This window comes from Ambystoma mexicanum, chromosome 5q, assembly GCF_040938575.1.
Source record: "Ambystoma mexicanum isolate Mex_15411 chromosome 5q, UKY_AmexF1_1, whole genome shotgun sequence".
NCBI lineage: Eukaryota > Metazoa > Chordata > Amphibia > Caudata > Ambystomatidae > Ambystoma > Ambystoma mexicanum.
The window spans coordinates 1384613612-1384635201 of record NC_090933.1 but is presented as its reverse complement, the minus strand read 5'-3'; the positions used below and the strand labels follow the sequence as shown (position 1 = coordinate 1384635201).

General features: G+C 51.1%; 1 long non-coding RNA gene across 1 annotated transcript in view; it reads right to left on the bottom strand.

Moving 5' to 3' along the window:
- Positions 1 to 209: 209 nt before the first annotated feature.
- Positions 210 to 21590, bottom strand: part of LOC138498733 (uncharacterized) — a 208307-nt gene continuing 186926 nt past the window's right edge. Inside the window, exon 3 of the long non-coding RNA XR_011278853.1 lies at positions 210 to 563. This is a non-coding gene — a long non-coding RNA (uncharacterized lncRNA). The remainder of the gene's footprint in view (positions 564 to 21590) is intronic.

Below are 21590 nucleotides of genomic sequence, written 5' to 3'. Positions count from 1 at the left end.
CTAAGCAGAGCACATTTCCAAGGACCGAATGGTTCATTTAAAGTGCATACTGGTTTTAATCCAGTTAGCCATTTCTTACCCATGCTTCTGCCCAGTCATTCACGCGGACCAGTTTATTTCACCGGCTGGCCTCATAATACACAATGTCTAATCCCCCACACTAGCGTGAGATGGGGGTTTAGATTCTATAAAAGACAAGGAGGCGAGTATTATGCATTTCAATCTTTACTCTGAACCACAGCAGCAAAGAATAAAAAACTTTATAAACGAAATTTTTTCAAAAAACACAACGTTATAACAATGCAATGGGAAACATCCCAGTCCAATATGGTGGGCAGGTCATGCCCTGGGGGTAGCCAATAGGGAGCGAGCCAGTCCCAATATAGGTCCATTCCTTTAGTAACTCCCCCTCTTTCTGACGCTGATCTGTCTCACACGACCACCGAACACCTTCTCCACGTGGAACGAAGAACAAACTCCCATGGAGACGCCGGGGCTGAAACCTTCTGCAACCTGGAGCTCAATCTCCCACTTCCTCCTGCATCAAAGTCATCAACTGCCCTCTGAAACAACAACCGACACCAGTAAGGGTGGGTGGGTGGGATAATACTCGACACCTTGTCTTTTATAGAATCTAAACCCCCATCTCACGCTAGTGTGGGGGATTAGACATTCTATGGCAAGACAGGAGGCTCATATTATGCAAGTTCAAAGCCCTTGCATTACATTCACCGCTACATGGGCAATACGCTTATGGTAAAATGTCTTAAAAGTTGATTCCCTTGACCAGTCAGCTGCTTTTAGGATCTGTTCCAAACTACCCCCCAGAAAGGCTGCTTTAGAGGCCACAGCGCCTCGGACTGAGTGGGGACCAAAAGAGGAAGTGTCAACCCCCGCCTCCCGCATAACCCATTTGATCCATCTGGCCAAAGTAGAAGGGGAGACCAGCTTATGGGGTTTCCTGTAGGAAATCAGCAGCTGAGAGGTATTGGGAGGTCTAAAACCTTCAGTTATAATCTCAAAACATTTCAAACAGTTGACCACACATAGTTTACAATCTTCAGGAAAAGCTGGATAGGATATCGAAGAAGTCATGCATTTAGTCCTACGTGAGATAAAGAAAGTAACCCCTTGAGGGGTGAACATCTTATTATCCACATCAAGAGCTCTGATATCAGAGACCCTTTTAATAGACACCAGACATAGTAACATAGCAAGTTTGGCAAATAACTGCTGCAGGGACAGTTCCTCATTAAGAGGCCAGGACCTGAAGAGCTGCAGCACCACATTAACATCCCAAAGAACCGAATATTTCGGTTGTGGCGGAACCTTAATACGGATAGATTTGAGGGCCCTTCGCACTAAAAAGTGTCTACCCACTGGTTCCCCTTTAACCAGAAGATGACCGGCTGAAATAGCCGAACGAAAACCATTAACAGTTCTGTAGGCTTTCCCTTCCTTAAACAATTCTACAAGAAAATTAACCACCTCTACAGGAGGGGCAGAAACGGGATTGAGGTGCCTAGCCACACACCAGCTAACCCATCTGTTCCATGCTGTGGAATACCCTGCCTTAGTAGAGGGCGCCCAGGAGTCCCTGATGACCGCCATAGAGTCTTGCGAAAGTCCTCTGAAGCACCAGGAAGAGCTGAAATCTTCCAAGCCATAAGGGCAAGGTGTCCCTGCAAGACCAACTCGTGAGGGAGACCCTCCGGATCCACTAGCAACTGGGGATCGCGAGGGAGAAGACGGGGAATATCTATTGCCAATTCTAGAAGGGCCGGGAACCAAACTTGAGAGGGCCAAAAGGGGGCAACTAGAACCAGAGACACCGCCTGAGTGCGAACCTGGACCAGAACCCGGGCTATCATAGCAAAGGGAGGAAAGGCATACCCCAACTGACCCGACCAATCCTGGAGGAAAGCGTCAGTGGCTAGAGCTAACGGATCTGGTCTCCAACTGTAAAACCTGGGAACTTGACAATTCAGTCTGGAGGCAAACAAGTCTATCATCAGAGGACCCCAGAGGGACTCTATGCGGGCGAAAAGAGACCTGTTCAGCATCCAATCGCTCCTGTCCTGCAGGTGCCTGGAGTTCCAATCTGCAACCTCGTTGCTGACTCCTGGGAGGTATTCCGCTTTCAAGAGAATATCCCTGTCGAGGCAAAAATGCCAAAACTCTCTCGCCAAATCCGCCAAGACTTTGGACCTGGTACCCCCCAGGTGATTGATGTACCTCACCGCAGATATGTTGTCCATGCGGAGGAGAACACAACAATTCCCCTGATCCTTGAGGAGACTCCGAACAGCAAAAGACCCCGCTAACAACTCTAGGCAATTGATATGGAGTAGTTTCTCTGACTCCGACCATTTCCCTCCTGTGGAGACCTGACCCAATCTGGCTCCCCAACCCGATCTGCTCGCATCTGACTCCAGAACTACATCCGGCGACGGGCCAAATATTGCCTTGCCATTCCAGGCCTCCATGTGCCTGAGCCACCACAGAAGTTCCAACCTGGCCTCTGGCGGCAATTCCACCATTTGGGAGTAAGAGAGACACTTGCGCAAATGCCTGGCCTTTAAGCGTTGCAGTGCTCTGTAATGTAGGGGAGCAGGGAAGATAGCCTGAATGGATGCCGACAACATCCCTACAACTCTGGCCAACTGCCTGAGGGAGATCCTCCCTCTCCTGAGGAGTAGACAAATTTCCTTCTTTATCTTGGACAGTCTGCTGTCTGGGAGAAGAAGGATGCAAAGCTTTGAATCTATATTGAAGGCCAGAAATTGGATACATTGCGTAGGCTTCAATATGGATTTTTTTACATTTATCACAAAACCTAGATCCTGTAAGAGGGTCACAGTAAATTTCAGATGAGAACACAGAGTTTGACAATTCTGGGCCAGGAGCAACATGTCGTCTAGATAAACTATGATCCGAATCCCCCTGGACCTGAGAAGAGCCATCACAGGGCGCATGAACTTGGTGAAACACCATGGGGCCGAGGACAGGCCAAACGGAAGGGATGCAAACTGCCACACTCGACCCCCCCACTGAAACTGAAGATACTCCTGATGTGGGGGAAAGACGGGAACCACTAGGTAAGCGTCTTTGAGGTCCAATTTGACCATCCAGTCTGCAGGGAGAAGAGTATCCCTGAGTAAATGAATTCCCTCCATCTTGAAGTGGTGATAAACCACAAAAGAGTTGAGAGCTTTCAGGTTGATTACTGGACGAAACCCCTGGTCCGGTTTCGGAACTAGAAAAATGGTACTCTGGAACTGAGAGGCCCTGTAAGAGGCCGGGACTACCGCCCCTTTGGAGATGAGATCCCGTACCTCCCCATCTATAAGGGATTGTTTGACTTCGTCGAACACCAAAGGAAGGGGAATGGACAACTGGCAAGGAGGGGCATAGAACTCTATCTGATAACCCTGAATCGTTTGTAGCACCCAAGGATCCGAAGTGAGAGCCTCCCACTGTGGAAGGAACCTGGCTAGTCTGCCACCTAAACTTTTGAGGGAAAAAACTTTTAGCACCTGGGAAATCACCTGCTGGCCCTCTTGATCTTCCGGCTCCCCTGCCGGCACGTCCTCTCCAACTGGAGTTTTGTTGCGGATAGAACTGATTATGTGCTCCTCGAGCAGAGGAGGTATGGTATGCGCCACGGGGCGCAAACTGTCGGGGGCGGGAGGAGCCCTGGGAAAAACGGCCGGAGGAGCGGGCCCTACCTCGTCCAGCCTTGTTAAAAACCTTTGGGGCAAAAACCTTTTTTATATTAACCTGCGCTTTGTCCAGCGCTGTAAATGTGTGAACATAAGCTGACAAATCTTTCAGGAAAGAATCCCCAAACAAATTACCCTGAGCTGCAGGGCCACCTTCCCTCTCTGACATGTGTGCCAGTTTGGAATCCAACCTCATTTATAATGATTTCCTCCTCTCCCTACATATGGAGGCATTAGCATTGCCGAGCAGGCATACTGTACGTTGGATCCAACCCCTTAATGCGTCAACATCTATCGGGGTATTAGAGGACGCCGCCTCTTCTGCCATTTCAAAAATCTGCGTGACTGGACCCAGGATGTCCAACAGTCTGTCTTGACAACTACGCCACGCTTTATCGACCCCCTTCTTGGGGTCCTTCCCTTTCTGGGAAAGAAAAGCCGCCATAGACTGATCTATTTCTGGCGCTAGAGCTACCTTGTCGGCGAGCAACGGTCTAGGGCATTCCGCCCGTAACTTATTACGATCCTCTTTGGCCATAGGGCGCCGGATCTAGAACTTGAGGAAAGAGGAAACCTCCTCAGAGGGTTGCCACTCAGCAGACCTGGGGTGTTGTATCAGGGCAGGATCAAAGAAAGGAACACCACTACCATCCAGCAGGGGACCCCCTTGAGGGACTACCGAGGTCACCTTCCTTTTTTGCCTCTTAGGGGGCGAATCAGAATCATCTGCACTGTCAGAGGATGAGACATCAATAGGGGGCTCCACCGGCGTGAAAGGCGCGGGGGCCGGCCAGGGGGTGGAAGAGATAGGTCGAGATTCTTCCCACCCGCGCTTTAAATTACCCTTAGGGGAAGCAATAGGAGATATGGCCACTAGGGGACTGAGTTGTCCCTGGGTATGTTTAGTTTTAACCTTACATTTTCTGGGTGCCTGGGACTCCACAGATGGGACAGCGTCCCGGGAGGGATGAAAATCCGCAATGCGGGTAATTAATCTGTCAAAGGCTGACGCCAAAGTATTATTCAAATCAGATAAAGCGGAGTCCAAAGAGGACTGAATAGCTTGAGCCACTAAAGGCTGGGAATGACAGGCTTGATCCCCAATGTTTTCAAGTACCTTCTCACTTTTTTTGGCAGTGCGCACTTGAGTGCTGGCATCTGCAGAGGAGGGAAGCACTCCTTTGTCCATGACAGCACCAATTTCTTTGGTAAAATAGATATATATATATATATATATATATACCGTTATTTAAACACAGCTGGGTCAAAGCTGCACTCACACAAGCCGAGCAGGCTGTAAGGACTCAAGTTAATAGTGTGCCACAAACCACAGGTAAGGGCCACCAAGGCAGAACATGGGCAGTGTCCGAATTCCCACAGACAAACACGCGAGCAGCGTGTGAGGGCAAAGAAACACAATTTTTTAAACCTACAACAACTGCAACACTATTACTAATTTATAAAAGAAAATGGAACATATTACGAAAAAAATAAAAATATAAATTTTTTGTGGCGGAGAGCAGGCACGAACTGCTAAACCTGCCTTTCACAAGGCAGCACGCTTACTGCGTGAGCCACAGAGCTCCCTAGGCTACAAAGCAACAACAATGCGAGTGAACTCTACGCTCGAATAAATCACCTCAGGCGAACGCGGGCGAGATAAACAAACGCTCCGCTTGCCTGAGGAAAGTCACAGCATATACAATGTATCAAGTAAAAGAAACGCGTTCTCCCAAACGCTGCTCCCTGAAACCAAGTGATATAATTAACACTTCAAAGCACACAGTCTAAGAGAAAACCAGAGGTGTGACTTAGCTTGTGGGTCAGCAGCGTCAGAAAGAGGGGGAGTTACTAAAGGAATGGACCTATATTGGGACTGGCTCGCTCCCTATTGGCTACCCCCAGGGCATGACCTGCCCACCATATTGGACTGGGATGTTTCCCATTGCATTGTTATAACGTTGTGTTTTTTGAAAAAATTTCGTTTATAAAGTTTTTTATTCTTTGCTGCTGTGGTTCAGAGTAAAGATTGAAATGCATAATATGAGCCTCCTGTCTTGCCGTAGAATCAGGACTCTCCGGGCCATGAGGTGTTTGTGGAAGGAAGTAGTGGGTGAGCTAGTGAAAGGTTAGCAGGCAGCCAGAGCCGCCAAGATGCGGGGGCAGCCGAGGACGTTTCAGCGCAAGTGGTGTGTTTGATCAAAACTCACTTCTCTGGAAACCCATTGAAATAAAAGGGCTGTGAGCCGGTGTAGTATAACTCTTTCAATGAAGACAGGAGCCTCTGATCTGGTGAAGATGTATTTATTTACTTAACCAGCTTTATGCAGTATGCACACAACGTGTGTGCATTAATGATAAAGGCCAACGGGCCTAAAGTGGCAGAGAGAATGCTGCAGTGATGGTCTAAGTCCAAGCCGTGTAAGGAGCGGGCCCCGTAGCAGGAGGGCTATGCAGGACGCACCTTATCGCGTCCTCCGCTCGCCACCGTAATGCGCACGAAGCGCGCGGGGGCGGAGCTTGATCCAGCCGCGAGATCTCGCGAGAGCGCGGGCTCTCGCGATGTCTCTACACATCTCCCCTTTTCAATGCACATCAAACTCATTGTAAAACATAGTCATTATATCTCACCGGTCTTCTGTGTTCCCTTCTGGGACGATCAACAGTCCGGGTGAAATTCTCTTGTTGCTCCTGATCGGGATCTTCACCCAATGGTTCCGGTTCAACTTCTGTTTCACCCCTCTCTCTGTCGTCTCTTTCTGGTTCTCTTTCTTCGCCTGCTCCAAAGTCTCTTTCGGTTTCCGCTGGTGGTCTCTCTGGGGTCTTTGCTCTTCCTCGATTCTTCTGGTTTAATGCTACTCTTTCTAGATTCCACGCTCGCCCGTCTTCCGTGCGGATGTGGTTTGCCCCTTTGTGAATCACTTTGATGGGTCGGCTAAACCGAGACCCAGTGCTTTGATCCTTCTTCGGTAACTGGATTTTAACCAAGTCTCCCTCTCCGATGTCTGACGTCTGCTTGGTTCTTCTTCTTCGATCGCTCCATGATTTCATGCGTGCCTTATCGCTTTCAATTCTCCAGACTACTTCTGCCATGTCCACCGCTTCATCCTTTCGTATTTTCGACAACCATGGTGGGATCAGCGTGGATGCTGCACTCCTCCCTCTCAACATTTTGAACGGGGATATTTGGGTGATCCCATTGGGTGTGAGTCTGTGGGCTGCTATGGCCTCCTTGGTGGTTTTGAGCGGGTCCATGCCCGAAGCTGTCGCCAATTGGATGGCGCCTTTTATGAACCTGTTGGCCCTTTCAACAAGCCCATTTGCTTGTGGGTGATACAGGGCCGCTTTCTTTTGTTTTATGTGGTTCCTTTTTAAGAATTCCTCCATGTCTTTCGAGACTAGTTGCACCCCATTGTCGGTGACTACTTCCTTGGGAAGACCTTCCCTCTGAAAAATTTCTGTAAGTACTTCTATAACAGTTGCCGTGGTTATGTTCGGGACGAACGCGGCCTCCACCCACTTGGATAGGTAGTCAACCAGTACTACACCGTACCGGTGTTCAGGTGCCATTGCTTCCAAAGGTCCTATGAAGTCAATGCCGACCTTTGACCACACCGCTTCTGGAATTTCTGTGGGTATGAGGGGTGCTTGGCGGACCTTGAGTCTCTTGTCGCTGTTGAGGCATTCATGGCAACGTTCTATCATGGATCGAATTTCCTGGTCCATGGATGGCCACCAGTAGGCCTCTCTCACTTTGCGACGGGTCATGGTGTTTCCCAAGTGGCCCGCGTGGGCTCTACCTAGGATGATTCTTCTCATTCCTGTGGGAGAAATAATCTGGTCTGACTTCATGATTATTCCCTCCGTTTCCGATAGTTCGTCCGACACCTTCCAGTAGGGTCTCATGCCCTCGGGTAACGCCTTTTCACTTGGCCAACCTTCCTTGGTCCATTTGCGGATCATGGCCATGGTGGGGTCTTTTCCATCTTCCTCTTCCCAGTGTCTCTCACTGAGTTCCAGGTACTCTGGCGCTCTCACGTCCATAATAGATGCCCCTATGCATTCTCCGTGGAGGAAAGTGGTGGGTTTATCCTTACCCTCCGGCAGTCTCGACATGCAGTCGGCTTGTGAATTTTTCCAGCCTGAAATAAGCTGGATCTCAAACGTGTACTCTTGCAGCTTGGCTGCAATGCGTGCCAATCTGGTCGTGGATACTTTTGTGCATCCCGGGCTAAGCATATGGATCAGGGGCTTATGATCAGTCACCAACTTGAATTTGGTGCCCCATACATATGTCCTGAAATGTTTCACCACCCATGCGCAGGCCAACATTTCTTTTTCAATGGTGGAATAGTTCTGTTCCGCCTCTGATAATGCTTTCGATGCAAAGGCCACAACGTGTTCAGTGTCGCCTTTCTTTTGTGTTAGCACTGCTCTCAGTCCATAGGCACTGGCGTCGGTGGTGACAACCGTTTCCCACGCGGGATTAAACGGTTGAAGGCATGGTGCTTCTACGATATGCTGTTTTATCTTCACCATTGCTGTCTTTTGGGGTTCTTGCCACACAAATTTCGAGCCCTTTTTGAGTACATCTCGAAGGGGTGCCGTGGTTTCGGAAAACTTCGGTATGAACTTCGCATAGTACTCAGCCAGCCCCAGAAATGACCTTACTTCCTCTTTGCTGATTGGTTCCGGTGCTTTAATGATTGCTTGCATGAGATTCTGTTTGGGACTGATCCCTTTTTCTGAAATTTTATATCTTAAGTATTCAACTTCTTTCACTCTGAACAGACATTTCTCGTAGCGTAACCGCACCCCTGCTTCTTGTAGCTTGTTTAAGACAATTCTCAACGTGGCGTCGTGCGTTTGTTCATCCTCCGCATACACGAGGATGTCGTCATGGAAGTACACTACGTTTTTAACTTTCTTCAGCAAGACGTCCATCATGCGTTGGAACGCCGACGCTGCCGATGACAACCCGAATGGCATTTTGGTGAATTGGTATGTGCCAAATGGAGTGATGAATGCCGTGAGGGGTTTCGATTCGTCATGTAGCTGTATTTGGTGATATGCATTCCTCATGTCCAGTTTTTAAAATATCCTGGCTTCTTTCATTAACAGAATGAGTTCATTTATGCTTGGAAGGGGGTAGTTATCGGTGATGACTTCCAAGTTTAAGCTGCGTAAGTCTATGCATACCCTGAGTTCCTGTGATTGGGGTTTCTTTATGAGCACGACGGGGCTCAGCCATTTTGATGCTTCGATTTCTTCTATGACGCCCTCCATTTTCATCTTTTCCAGCTGACTTCTAAGGGTATCCCTTGCCGTGGCTGGTACTGGCCTCACTCGGTGCTTTACAGGGACAGCATTCCTTTTGAGTATTATCTTGTGCAGAAAACCCCTGATGTGCCCCGGCTCCTCAGAGAAAAGTGTTGGGTAGTCGCTTTTGACCACGGGTCCTCTCGTCACCCTGACTGACAGGACTTGTTCTTCAGTGCTGGGATCCAGTCTGATTTTCAGCTTGTCCTGGTCGTGCCACCCTAGCACTGCTGGGCCTTCGTGACTGAAATAGACCCTAGTCGTGGTTTCCCTTCCTTTGAATTCAACTTTGGCTTTGATGTATCCTAGTAGTTCGACTGACGCCCCTCCAAACACCGTGGGTTTGTGCTTCGTTGTTAGCACTTGCACCTTTTCCTTTCCCACCATGTCCTTATACGTGCGAAGGGGAAGGATCGTTAGATCGGACCCTGAATCTGCCATGACCCTAGTTTCTATTCCATCAATCTTGATCACGCAGTGGGGCTTCTCTCTCCTCGCTCTTGTGCTGTTAACCATGATGACAGTGGATCTCCCTTCATCTTCGGAGGATGACTCTTTCTCCGGATTACGATCTGCATTGAGGCTGGAGACTTTCTTGTTCCTCCACCGACACACGATGGAGAAATGGCCAATGCGTTTGCAAATGGAGCACTCCTTGTCTCTGGCTGGGCACTCCCTGTCAAACGCCAGGTGTTTCGTGCTGGTGCACCTGTGACACTTTAGGGGTTCTTTTCTGTTCCCTCTCCCTTCTTTCGTGTCAGCAGCCAGCCTCTCTTTTCTTGCATGGTAACCCACTGCTTGTATTTCTGCCGAAGTTACACAGCGCCGCTAATTCCCTCAGCTTGGTGACGTAATCGTCGACTGGTTCAGACATTTCTTGCTTTCGTGTGTAAAACCGTATTCGGTGGAGCACTGTGTTCTCTTTACTGGCAAACCTTTTTATGATTCTCCTGACAGCCTCCTTGAAAACATCGTCATTGTCGCCAGCCACTGGTATCGGGGTGAGACTCTCGAATATTCTCTGTCCTTCCACTCCCAGGGCATTTAATAGCATGGCCCTGCGCCTCGCCGCTGAAAACCCTGCCCCTCCTAGGGCCTCCACATATGTCGTGAATAGGGGCTGCCATTGTGGCCATGGAATGGCAGGCCTACCTGGAGTTTGGAGAAATGGCGGCGGTGGCGTTGCTCCTTGCATGTTCTTCTGTGGGTTCTGGTGGTGATCCTCGTCGCCAATTTATGTAGTATAACTCTTTCAATGAAGACAGGAGCCTCTGATCTGGTGACGACGTATTTATTTACTTAACCAGCTTTATGCAGTATGCACACAACGTGTGTGCATTAATGATAAAGGCCAATGGGCCTAAAGTGGCAGAGAGAATGCTGCAGTGATGGTCTAAGTCCAAGCCGTGTAAGGAGCGGGCCCCGTAGCAGGAGGGCTATGCAGGACGCACCTTATCGCGTCCTCCGCTCGTCCCGTAATGCGCGCGAAGCGCGCGGGGGCGGAGCTTGATCCAGCCGCGAGATCTCGCGAGAGCACGGGCTCTCGCGATGTCTCTACAGCCGGTCTTAGAGTTCAGTGCTGCAGAGTGATAAATGAGCCGGTGTGATGAATGAAGGAAAACACGTCCATTCCCCCATTTCATCGCACGCCATGAGGGGGATTCCTACAGTGTCTGCTCCGGTTCTAGGAGAGGAGCAGGATTAAGTTTGGCTTTTCCGCCCTGCTTTTGATTTCAGAAGTCTCAGGGGTGCTTCTAGAGGCGGGCTCAGCGTAATCTACCCAGCCGAAATGACAGCTTTAATTGTTTCTTATCTGCAGTTTAAGCATAATGGCTGCGCGTGTCGGATCTCGCTGGAGGCATCGGTGCCTGTGTCGTTGCCCGCAGTGACGGGCGTACGTGGCGGCGTGACGTAGCACGCCGCCGCTTAATGTATAAATAAAGGGGCGTTCCCGGCCGCAGACAGAGCGACCGGGAAGCCCGAACCGAAAGGCTGTGTCTGTGTCTCCTTTCGGGGCTGGGGCTTACGGGCACGCAGGGGGGGCTCAGGACCGCCCCCCAACAGTGGCGACGAGCGAGTGCGGATGCCCGGGCCCGGCGGTGCAGGCTTCCAAAAATTTTTCTGTATACGCGGAGCACCTGGATGCTCCGTGTTACGCCGTGGCTGCGGCTCGTACACGCGGCCGACGGCCATTTTGTGTGTCAGGCCGCGGATGTTCTCCGAGCTCCGGTTGAAGAGGAGAAGTGAATCCGGGCCTAATTTTTGGCAATTGTGCTTGCAGGCAGCTTGATCTGCACACCCATGTTTGGATTGTGGATTTTTATGTAGTTTTGGTGTAACTATGTCGTGTGAAAGCCAGGAGAAGGGTTAATATGGCTGGACCTGCTTAGCCTACTCCATGCTTATAGCTTAATTTTTGGAACCACCAGGTCATTGGTGGACGCCAGTGGGTGGAGACTGCAATCTTCTTCATCCCTTTCATCATCAAGTCGCTGTGGCTTCTTCTTCGTCCTCTTCATCATCAAGGTCGGATTTGGGTGCTGGTGCCCATCCCAGGTGTGTACTTGACATTGGATGTGACTGTTGAAGGCCCTCATACTGTGGGTGGTGAAGCGTGGCTGAGTTGCGGCCCCCAGGGTATCTGGTGGGGGTGCCTGTGCGCTCAGTCCTATGAGTGACTCTGGAGACTCGGATGACGGGGCAGGGGCTGCGCCAAATCCTCTACTGCTTGGGCAGCCTCCAGTGAATCCAATGCAACAGCCGCCACCGGCTCCACAGTTGCCCCTGCCAGGACCTCCCGCAGTGCTGCCAGCTGTCCAACCTGGAATCCCCATCATGGCTCAGGCGAGAGCTCCTGCGGCCCACGCCGCTCTGCAGCCCATTCCCGAGTTTGATGCATCAGGGCCTCCGTCGAGCATGGGCCCCCGGTGGAGAAGGTGGATGAGTCGCCTCGACATGTATTTCAGAGCCTCTCAGGTGACGGACGATGACAGCAGAGTGGCCACCATGCTGTATTCCGCAGGACCTGTGGTCCAGGAGATATTTGAATCCCTCACACCTGCTAATGCCTCCTATGATGCGGCTAAGGCGGCGCTCCTTGTGCATTTCCTCCCCCTTGCTAATGTGGACTATGAGAGGTTTGTCATGCTGTCGGCCAAACAGAAGGACGATGAGACACTGGACACCTTCTATGGCCGTTTGCGACGCCTCTCCCTTGGATGTGCATGGACGGACGCAGAAGACATGATGCGCAGGATGCTTATCCAGGCATGTTCGTCCGGCAAACTCAGAAGTCAGGTTCTCAGAGAGCCAGGCATCACTCTGCCCCGCATACTGGAGCTCGGCCGGTGCCATGAGGTGGCAGAGGCTCGGGCCAACAAGATGGAGGCAGGGTCCCGGTCAGTGCGATCGGAGGAGGTGTGTTCTGTGTGGCGAGGCGGCAGAGGCATGAGACGTCCCGGTGGAGGGCCCCGTGACAGGGCAGGCAGAGCCGCGGAGTCATGCCAGAAGTGCGGATACGACCTCCCTCACCCGACAGAGTGTCCGGCGGTTGGAAAAACCTGTGGTAGGTGTGGATTGGCCGACCACTTCTCGAGGGTATGCCATGCAGCCCTGCCCGTGATGGTGCCGAGAGGCCAGCCAAGGACGTGGCCTCCACGCCAGAACCCACCGACAAATGTGGCCCAGGTGGATCAGGGAGAGGTGGATCCCCAGGTGGAGGGTGCCGAGGAGGAGGACGAAGAGAACATCTTCTTCGTCTCGAGTGTGGAGGTTCTGAAAAGGAAGAGCCGGAGACAGCCCAGATGTGTGGTAGAGGTCAACCACTCCCCGGTCCCGGTGCTCATGGATACGGGGGCCTCTGTGAATGTAATGGCCAGAGGTCATTATGACAAGCTTGATCCCCTTCCGGGTCTGGATGCACCGAAAGCTCGCATCTTTGCGTTTGGAGGGCTGGAACCAATACCACTGGATGGTGCCTTTGTAGCCCGGGTGGAGCATGACGGCGCACAGATCAAGGCTCGCTTCTATGTCACCCCGGTGAGTGACAACACCCTGCTCAGCTGTGCGGCCACCGAGGCCCTGGGGATCGTCAGCTTCGCCTATTCAGTATACGTGGAAGACATCAATGACCTCCTGGACAAGTATGCAGCACTCTTCAGTGGGATCGGGAAGATGACCTGCGAACCGGTCAGGCTTCACATTGATGAGTCGGTCCAACCGATCGCCCTGAAACATCGCAGGGTACCGTTTCATCTGAGAGAGCAAGTGGACAAGGAGCTGGACAGTTTGGTAAACCTAGACATTATCGAAAAGGTGGAGGGCCCAACCCCCTGGGTGTCTCCGATCGTGGTGGCCAGAAAGCCGAAGCAGCCTGATTCGGTCCGCATCTGTGTCGACATGAGGCTCCCCAACAAGGCAATAAAGAGGGAGCGGCATCTCACTCCCGCGATCGACGACATAATTGCGGAAGTGCAGTGGGCGAGGTTCTTCTCGAAACTGGACCTCCGAGCTGGTTACCACTAGGTCGTTCTTCACCCGGAGTCCAGGTACATAACGACGTTTACCACCCACCGGGGGTTGTACTGGTACAAAAGGCTGAGTTTTGGAGTGTCATCTGCGGCGGAGGTGTTCCAGAACATCATCAGGGGTGCCCTGGCAGATCTCGAGGGCGTCCTCAACATCAGCGATGACATCCTGGTGTTTGCTAAAACGGAAGTTGCTCACATGAGGAGGCTGGGCAAGACACTGGAACGACTCCAATCTCTGGGCCTTACCCTACATAAGGAAAAATGCGAGTTCATGCGTACTTCCATCGAATTATTCGTGTTAGTGTTTAAGGAAGGAGGGGTATCGCCTGATCCGAGAAAGGTCCAGGACATTAAGACGGCACACCCCCCAGAGTCAGTGTCAGATGTGAGGAGTTTCCTGGGGATGGTGACCTACTGTGGACGTTTCATCCAAAACCTCGCCTCCAGGTCGGAACCACTCCGGGCGCTGACAAAGAAAGAGTCAGCGTGGCACTGGGGCCCACTTGAGCAAGCCGCCTTCGAAGACATCAAAGCAGCCCTCACAACGGAAGACACCATGGCGTTCTTCGACCCAGCCCTGGAGTCGGAGATCGTTGTTGATGCCAGTCCTTTTGGCCTGGGGGCCGTACTGACTCAGGTGGACAGCAACGGGGGAGTTCGACCAGTGGCATATGCCAGTAAAGCACTATCAGAGACTGAGCAGAGGTATTCCCAGATCGAGCGGGAGGCCCTGGAGGTGCTGTGGGGCTGCAGACATTTTCAACTCTATGTCCTGGGTCGTCCGGTGACGGTGGTTACCGATCACAAGCCGTTGCTCCCGATTCTGGTGGGGTCTTCATCAAAGCCGCCAGCAAGGATTGAGAGGTGGATGCTCGCCCTCCTTGAATATTCTGTCACCCTGGTGTATCGGCCTGGGGCCAATAATGCAGCAGACTACCTGTCCCGCCACCCGGGGGTGCGCGGGGGAGAGGGGCACGATACCTGTGAGGAGGAGGCCAACAACTATGTGCAGATGGTGGTGGAGGCGGCCACACCAAACGCAATGCCGCTGGCGGAGCTGGAGGCCGCGGCAGCCCAGGACGAGTGCTTTCAAGTATTAAGGCACTCGATGCAACACGGGTCCTCGAAGTCCGTCCTTGAGGCGGTGGCCGGGCGGACGCCAGAGGCCAAGACAACGCTTGAGCAGCTGTGGAAGGTCAAAGAGGAGTTGTCGTTTTTGGAGTCGGGCCTTTTGCTCCGCGGTGACCGGATTGTCGTACCCCTGTCAAAAGTGAGGGAGGTAATCACGCTAGCACACCATGGACACCAAGGCGCGGCCAAGACCAAGGCGCGACTCCGGCTGAAGGTCTGGTTTCCAGAACTAGAAAGGAAGGTTGATGACTTTGTAGCGGCATGCATGTGGTGCCAGGCAGCCTCTCCTCTGCAACGGGAGCCCGAAATAGAAGTGATGCCTCGAGGTACCCGGCCCTGGGAGGTCGTCCACGCGGACTTTGGATCGACGTCGGTGGGCACCCACTTCCTGGCCATTGTCGATGAATACTCGAGATATCCAGAGGTTGAGTTCGTCGAATCTGTGGCGTTTGAGCATGTGGTGGTGGCGGTGGAGAAGATCTTTGCAGCCCACGGGTTTTCCCACACCCTGTGCTCAGACAATGGGGCTCCTTTTCAAAGTGAGCGGTTCTCCGAGCTAATGGAGAGCTGCGGGGTGCAGCACAGGAAGGTGTCTCCGCTGTGGCCCCGAGCCAATGGCGACGCAGAGAGGCTCATGCGGACTTTGAACAAGACATTCCGGATCGCCCAGGGACAGGGTCAGTCCCTCCAATGGGCCCTGTACCAATTCCTGCGGGTGTATCGAACCACCCCGCATGCTTCAACTGGAGTGGCTCCTGGGGAAGCGCTATTCAAAAGATGTCCCCGAGGTCTGCTCCCTGAGGTGGGGGAGAAGGAACCGGGAGTGATTGACGATCAGCGGGTTGCGACGGAGAGGAGAATAAGGGTTGACTAGGAAAACCTGCGACGGGGTCTCCGGCCCCAACGGCTGGAGCCGGGAGACGAAGTTCTGGTCCGCAACCGACACCCCCACGGGAAGCTCTCGCTCCCCTATGAACCCGAGCCATTGGATGTGGTGGCTGTCAAGGGGTCCATGGTGACGGCCTCGGATGGGCGATCTGCCATCACCCGGAATGTGAGCTTTTTCAAGAAACTGGGTGATCCCCGGACTGACACTCCGCCGGAACCTGACCCACCAGAGGACCCCGGCGACGGTGACCTCCGGGACGAGCTCCCGGACACCCCAATCCGCAGAGCCGCAGCTGAGGGACACCACGGGCCGGAGGTAGGCAGGAGGTACCCCCAGAGGGCTGGGCGAGGGAAACCTGCTTACCTCAACGAGTATGTTCTTGGACACTTAGTGTGTAAATTGTGAAGCAGGGATCCGGGTGGTTGACAATAAAGGGGCGTTGGGTGTGCAGTTGAGTTTTTATAGAATAGTTGTGTGGTGAAACATAGTGTTCATTAAAAGGACTGTTTGTGGTTCCTCCCGAAAAAGGAGGAGTGTGGCGTTGCCCGCAGTGACGGGCGTATGCGGCGGCGTGACGTAGCATGCCGCCGCTTAATGTATAAATAAAGGGGCGTTCCCGGCCGCAGACAGAGCTACCGGGAAGCCCGAACCGAAAGGCTGTGTCTGTGTCTCCTTTTGGGGCTGGGGCTTATGGGTACGCAGGGGGGGCTCAGGACCGCCCCCCAACAGTGCCTGGGGAGCCATAAAGCAACATGACAGACAGAGAGACCCACAAATTAGTGGTAGGATTTAACAACGAAATCGGTTGGCGGTAGGAGTGCTTAAAAAGCTGTAACCTACCACCTAAATCCGTAGGTTGGCAAGTATGTGTCTATACAGTGCACTGGTAGGTGATTACTTTGATTGGGCTCAAACCTGACAACTACTTGACTCTGTCCTGCACTCTTGCAGGGACAACCCTTAGGTGAACCACCAGAGAAGGTAAGTGGCAGAGAGTAAGACCATGACACAGCATCTGCCTATCAGACTGAGGGGCTTATCAGTCACCACGTCATTCAGTGCTCAACTTGCAATACATATGTACTGCCCGGGCTGCTGCTACAGAGCAGTGGCAAACATTGCCTACCAGCTCTGTGTGATTACCTTCTGTGAAGTTAGGCAATTGAATTTGGTATTAAGTTACCATTCAGAATGATACATTTTTAACATTTGAACATCTTTCCATATTGTGCTGTTTGATGAGTTGTGTATTTTAGAATGCTTTAATGGTGCCAACAATGTATATTTAGTATTTTCCTGTGATGTCATTGTTATGGGAATTATTATTTTGGAAACTTTTTGGTCACAGAATGTTGGCAAGTATGCATTTAAGATTTTACAGCATCCCCCCGATCAATGAGAGTTGCACAGTAACCTCAAACTTGGGAAAGCTACTTAAATTGGCCTCAGGGTTTACAAGTGTAATGATGCACACGATCAAGAAGGGCACCTTGGAGGCAAAAGGGTCCCCCCCCACACAATTTCCGCGTCCTGGTGCATTGAAGCTTACATTGGACCAGAGAGCACGTATGATTAACACTTGTTCTCAAAAGAAACACAAGTTACATTGTGGTGTTTATGGGATTTCTAAAGAATGCACATGAATGTAGATTGTTTGAAAATCGAAACACTGACAGTCTCTATCCCAATACACTGGGCCTCATTACACGGTAGGCGGAGAATACTGCCACCGCCTTGGTGGAAAGGGATTTAGCGCCCCATTCCAAGGTTGGCGGGGCGGTAAATCCCCCTTCTACCATTGCCCTTCCCCATTCCCATTTCTGCCCCATAGGGCTCTATGGGAATGCGGAAGGCGCTAATTACGGCACCGCAAATTTGCGGTGCCGTAATTAGCTCCAAGGTCCCTTTGCGGGTTGGATTTTAACGCCTGCAAAAAGCCGGCGTTAAAGTCTCCAATCCGCAAAGGGACCTCGTAGTACAGCGGTAAGGGTTAACGGCCACCGGTACCATTAACGGTGACCGTTAACCCTTACCGCCATCCGTATAATGAGGCCCACTGACTGTTGTGCATTGGTCAGGTGTTGGTGCTGAGCACCTCAGTGCATACCTACCACTGACACATGCACAGCACAGGATCTCAGAGAGCCCAATGCTGCCACAGGAGGATGCTGGTGCCGGGTGCCACAGAGGTGCAGTGGGTTCAGCTGCTTCAGAACAGCCAGAGGGATGAGCAGGGACAGGGTGGGTCAGAGGGAGTGGGTCACCTGGGAGAAAGCCACCAAGCATTCTGTGCCTCCCCACTCAGGCCCGCTTTGTGCAGCAGATGCTGAGAAAAAGAGCTACTGCACAGGGCAAAGACCTTGTTGCAGTTATTTATTTTTGGTCTTTGTGCTAAACATCATACCCGGCCCACTGCCTGGTTATGGGGACCAGGGAGGTGGCGATTCAGGGGGCCGGGAGCCACATCATGCCATCGGGTGTTGGGCTCAGGGCTGTTATTGGGGGAGCCAGTGGTCACTCTACCTTTGCCCAAACACAAGGGACCTGTACTGCAGAGGGCCTTACACAAAGAACATGGGGCTTCAGCCAGGTGAGACATGCATTTTGGGTCATGTGCCCAAACAAGGCAGCTGAGGAAACGGTAGTTCGTATAGTCTGTGCTGAATCGGAAAACAAGCTCCTGCACAGGCAGCTGAAGCCCATCAAAACAGTGGCACACTGCAGACCTGTCCAGGGAGGCCCATGAAAGATGCAAGCGGGATAGGGGGTGTGTGGATGCAAGGAAACGGAATGCGGTGCAGGAGGATAGATAGAGGGTTAGGTTGGTGTGGTGAGGAGTGAAGGAAGTGAAAGCCCGAATGGTGGAGGTGGAAAGCAGAAGACGGGAATGGAGGAAGTGGAAATGAGAGGGACAACAGCAGAGAAGCAGTAGATACATCATATACCTTTTGCTATCTTGCTCCCTTTCATGTCCCTTATCAAGAACCAGGGGAGGAGTGGGGGGCTTACAGAACCAGTCACATACTTTTTTTAGATTGAGGCTGGAGTGGCTCATTTTCTAATAGGTATAGCTGGTAAAATAGCTCAGTGGGTTGAGCACTGGCTGCTGCAATGTGTGTGTGTGATCTATAAGTTGCTGGTGCGACTCCCAGCAAGGTCAACTCAGCCTTTCATCCTGCTTCTGTGGAGAAGCCCGCAAATAAGTGGAACAAAGGGCTCGACTTGGGTTGGAGTCACAGAAGAGAACACAAACGCCATTTTAGAATCAAGTTTTGGCAAAAAATACCAACCGGAGAATTAATATTTATGAAATAAACCGGCGGTATGTTCGAGGCTACTGTAAATAATTAAATAAAGATAGTAGCCTAAAACAATGGGAAATCCCATAGGAAAATATTCGCGGTTGAATATAAAAAGTAGTATCCACTGCCACCAGCCAAAACTCGATCAGGGGGGACGGAGACGTGCCCCCTCGACTAACAGATCCTGAGGCAATCGAATTGCCCCAGCCAGTACGTCCACAATATGATGGTTGGTACTGGTTCTGCTCAGAATTTAAGACTAGCAAAGTCAATGGTGACTTTACATGCCTGCGAGACAGTAGTCAGTCCCAGGGTATGGAGTCTATACTGGGGGGTCACTATGACACCCCTGTGTTACTGCACTGAGGGTGCTGTGTAACACATATCACAAAAACACATGAAACCCTATGGAGTAAAAGACCCCATAGCCCATTAAACACTTCTAGATCCAAAGAAAAACACTCAAATCATGTCCAAGAGTGAGGGTAAAAGAGTCTCACTCTTGGCAGGAGAATAAAATAAACCCCAAAAATCCAGCAAAGCTGCTGGGGGACTCACTAGGTTAGGACATTCAGCCTAAACAGAGAATTCTCCCTAACACTTGCCCCCCACAGACTAAGGGACAGGAGGATTTAATCCACTCCTGGATGAACCTCATACCTCTAGTCGATGACATACTTCCTAGAGAGTCCATCAGCATTTTGATGGTGACACCCTGACCTGTGCTCAATGGTGAAATCAAACCCTTGCAGGCAGATTGACCATCTCAATAGTTTTGGATTTTCTCCCTTCATTTGCATTAACCATCTCAAGGGTTGGTGGTCAGTCTGAATGACAAAAGTAGAACCATACAAGTATGACCTAAACTTCTTCAGTGCCCACACAATAGCAAAGCATTCTCTTTCTATTGTTGCCCACCTTGTCTCAGGATCCTTCAGCTTACGGCTGATGAAGCAAATGGGGTGCTCCCTACCCTTCTCATCCAGTTGGCTTAGAACTGCACCTATACCTACATTGGAAGCATCAGTTTGTACAATGAAAGTTTGGTGGTAGTCAGGAGCTCTCAATACTGGAGCTTGGCAAAGAGCTTTCTTCAGTTTTTCAAAGGCCTGATTGCACTCCTCATTCCATTTGACCTTTTTAGGGAATTTTGGAGAGGAGATTACATTCAGTGGAGAAGCTATGGTCCCATAGTTCTCAATGAAATTCCTGTAATACCCAGTGAGGCCTAGGAAGGCTCTCACTTGGGTTTGAGTAGTAGGTGTTGTCCAATTTTGCACAGCTTCAATCTTGCTGAACAAAGGCCTTATTTCTTCACCTCCTACCTCATGCCCAAGGTAGACCACCTTACTTTGACCTATCTGGCATTTACTTGCCTTGATAGTCAAATTGGCCTATCCAAGAGCCTGCAAAACATGTCCTAGGTGGTTCACATGATCTTCCCAGGAATGGCTAAAGACTGCAATGTCATCCAAGTATGCCATGCAGAAGTCCTCCATCCCAGCCAGAACTTGGTTTACCATCCTTTGGAATGTAGCAGGTGCATTTTTTAATCCAAAAGGCATGACCTTAAACTGGTACAAGCCAACTGGGGTGGAAAATGCAGTTTTCTCCTTGGCATGGTCTGTCAAGGCTATTTGCCAATTGTTAGGGAGAATTCTCTGTTTAGGCTGAATTTCCTAACCTAGTGAGTCCCCCAGCAGCTTTGCTGGATTTCGGGAGTTTTTTTTTTTCCATCCTGCCAAGAGTGAGACTCTTTTTCTCCCACTCTTGGACATGTATGTGTGTAATTCCTTTGAATGTCAATGTGTTCTATGGGCTATGGGGTCTTTTACTCCATAGGGTCTCATATGTTTTTCTATGTGTGTTACACCGCACCCTATGTGCCGTAGCACTGGGGCGTCCTAGCGGACCTCCACCATAGACTCCATACCCGGGGACTGACTACTGTCTCCCCGGGCATGTAAAGTCACCATTGGCTTTACTAGACCTAAATTTACTAACAGAACTAGTACAAACCATCTTATTGTGGACGTACTAGTAGGGGTAATTCGATTACTCCTGGATCTGTTACTCGAGGGGGCACTGTCCCGTCCCCCCTCGTCGAGTTTTGGCTGGTGGCAGTGGAAACTACTTGTTATGTTCGACCCCGAACCTAACCCTATGGGATTCGTCCCATTGTTGGAGATTGATACATTTCCTCGTTAATCTCTAACGTACCACCGGTCTACTTATCGTAAATAAGTTTATCGGATGGTATTTTCTGCCAGAACTCGGTTTGTAAAATGGCGTCTGTGTTCGTCTCTGTGACTCCTAAACCAAAGGTCGAGCCCTTTGTTCCACTTTTGGCGGGCTCTGTACAGAGACCCTCCAAAGTGGTGCCATTCTGTCTGGGTTACCGATGGGTTCGTCAGCTAGCAGTAGAAAGTTTCCACTTGCCATTTGGACTTCCTCCTCTGGAGCGAAGGCTAAGGAGACAAGCTGGACCCCTGAAGGTTTACCCTTACATCTGGGATCTCCTTTCACGTGGTCAGTCGAGCCACAAACAAAGCATTTACCGAACGCTTTCTGGAATGGTGGCTTGTTCTGACCTCCTTCCGGTTTGGCACCAGAAGACACACTATTCTGCTGTGGTTTTCCTGGTGGCTTACCCTTCTGGTTTTGTTTGGGGCCCTCTTTGGAATGTGAGTTATTAGAA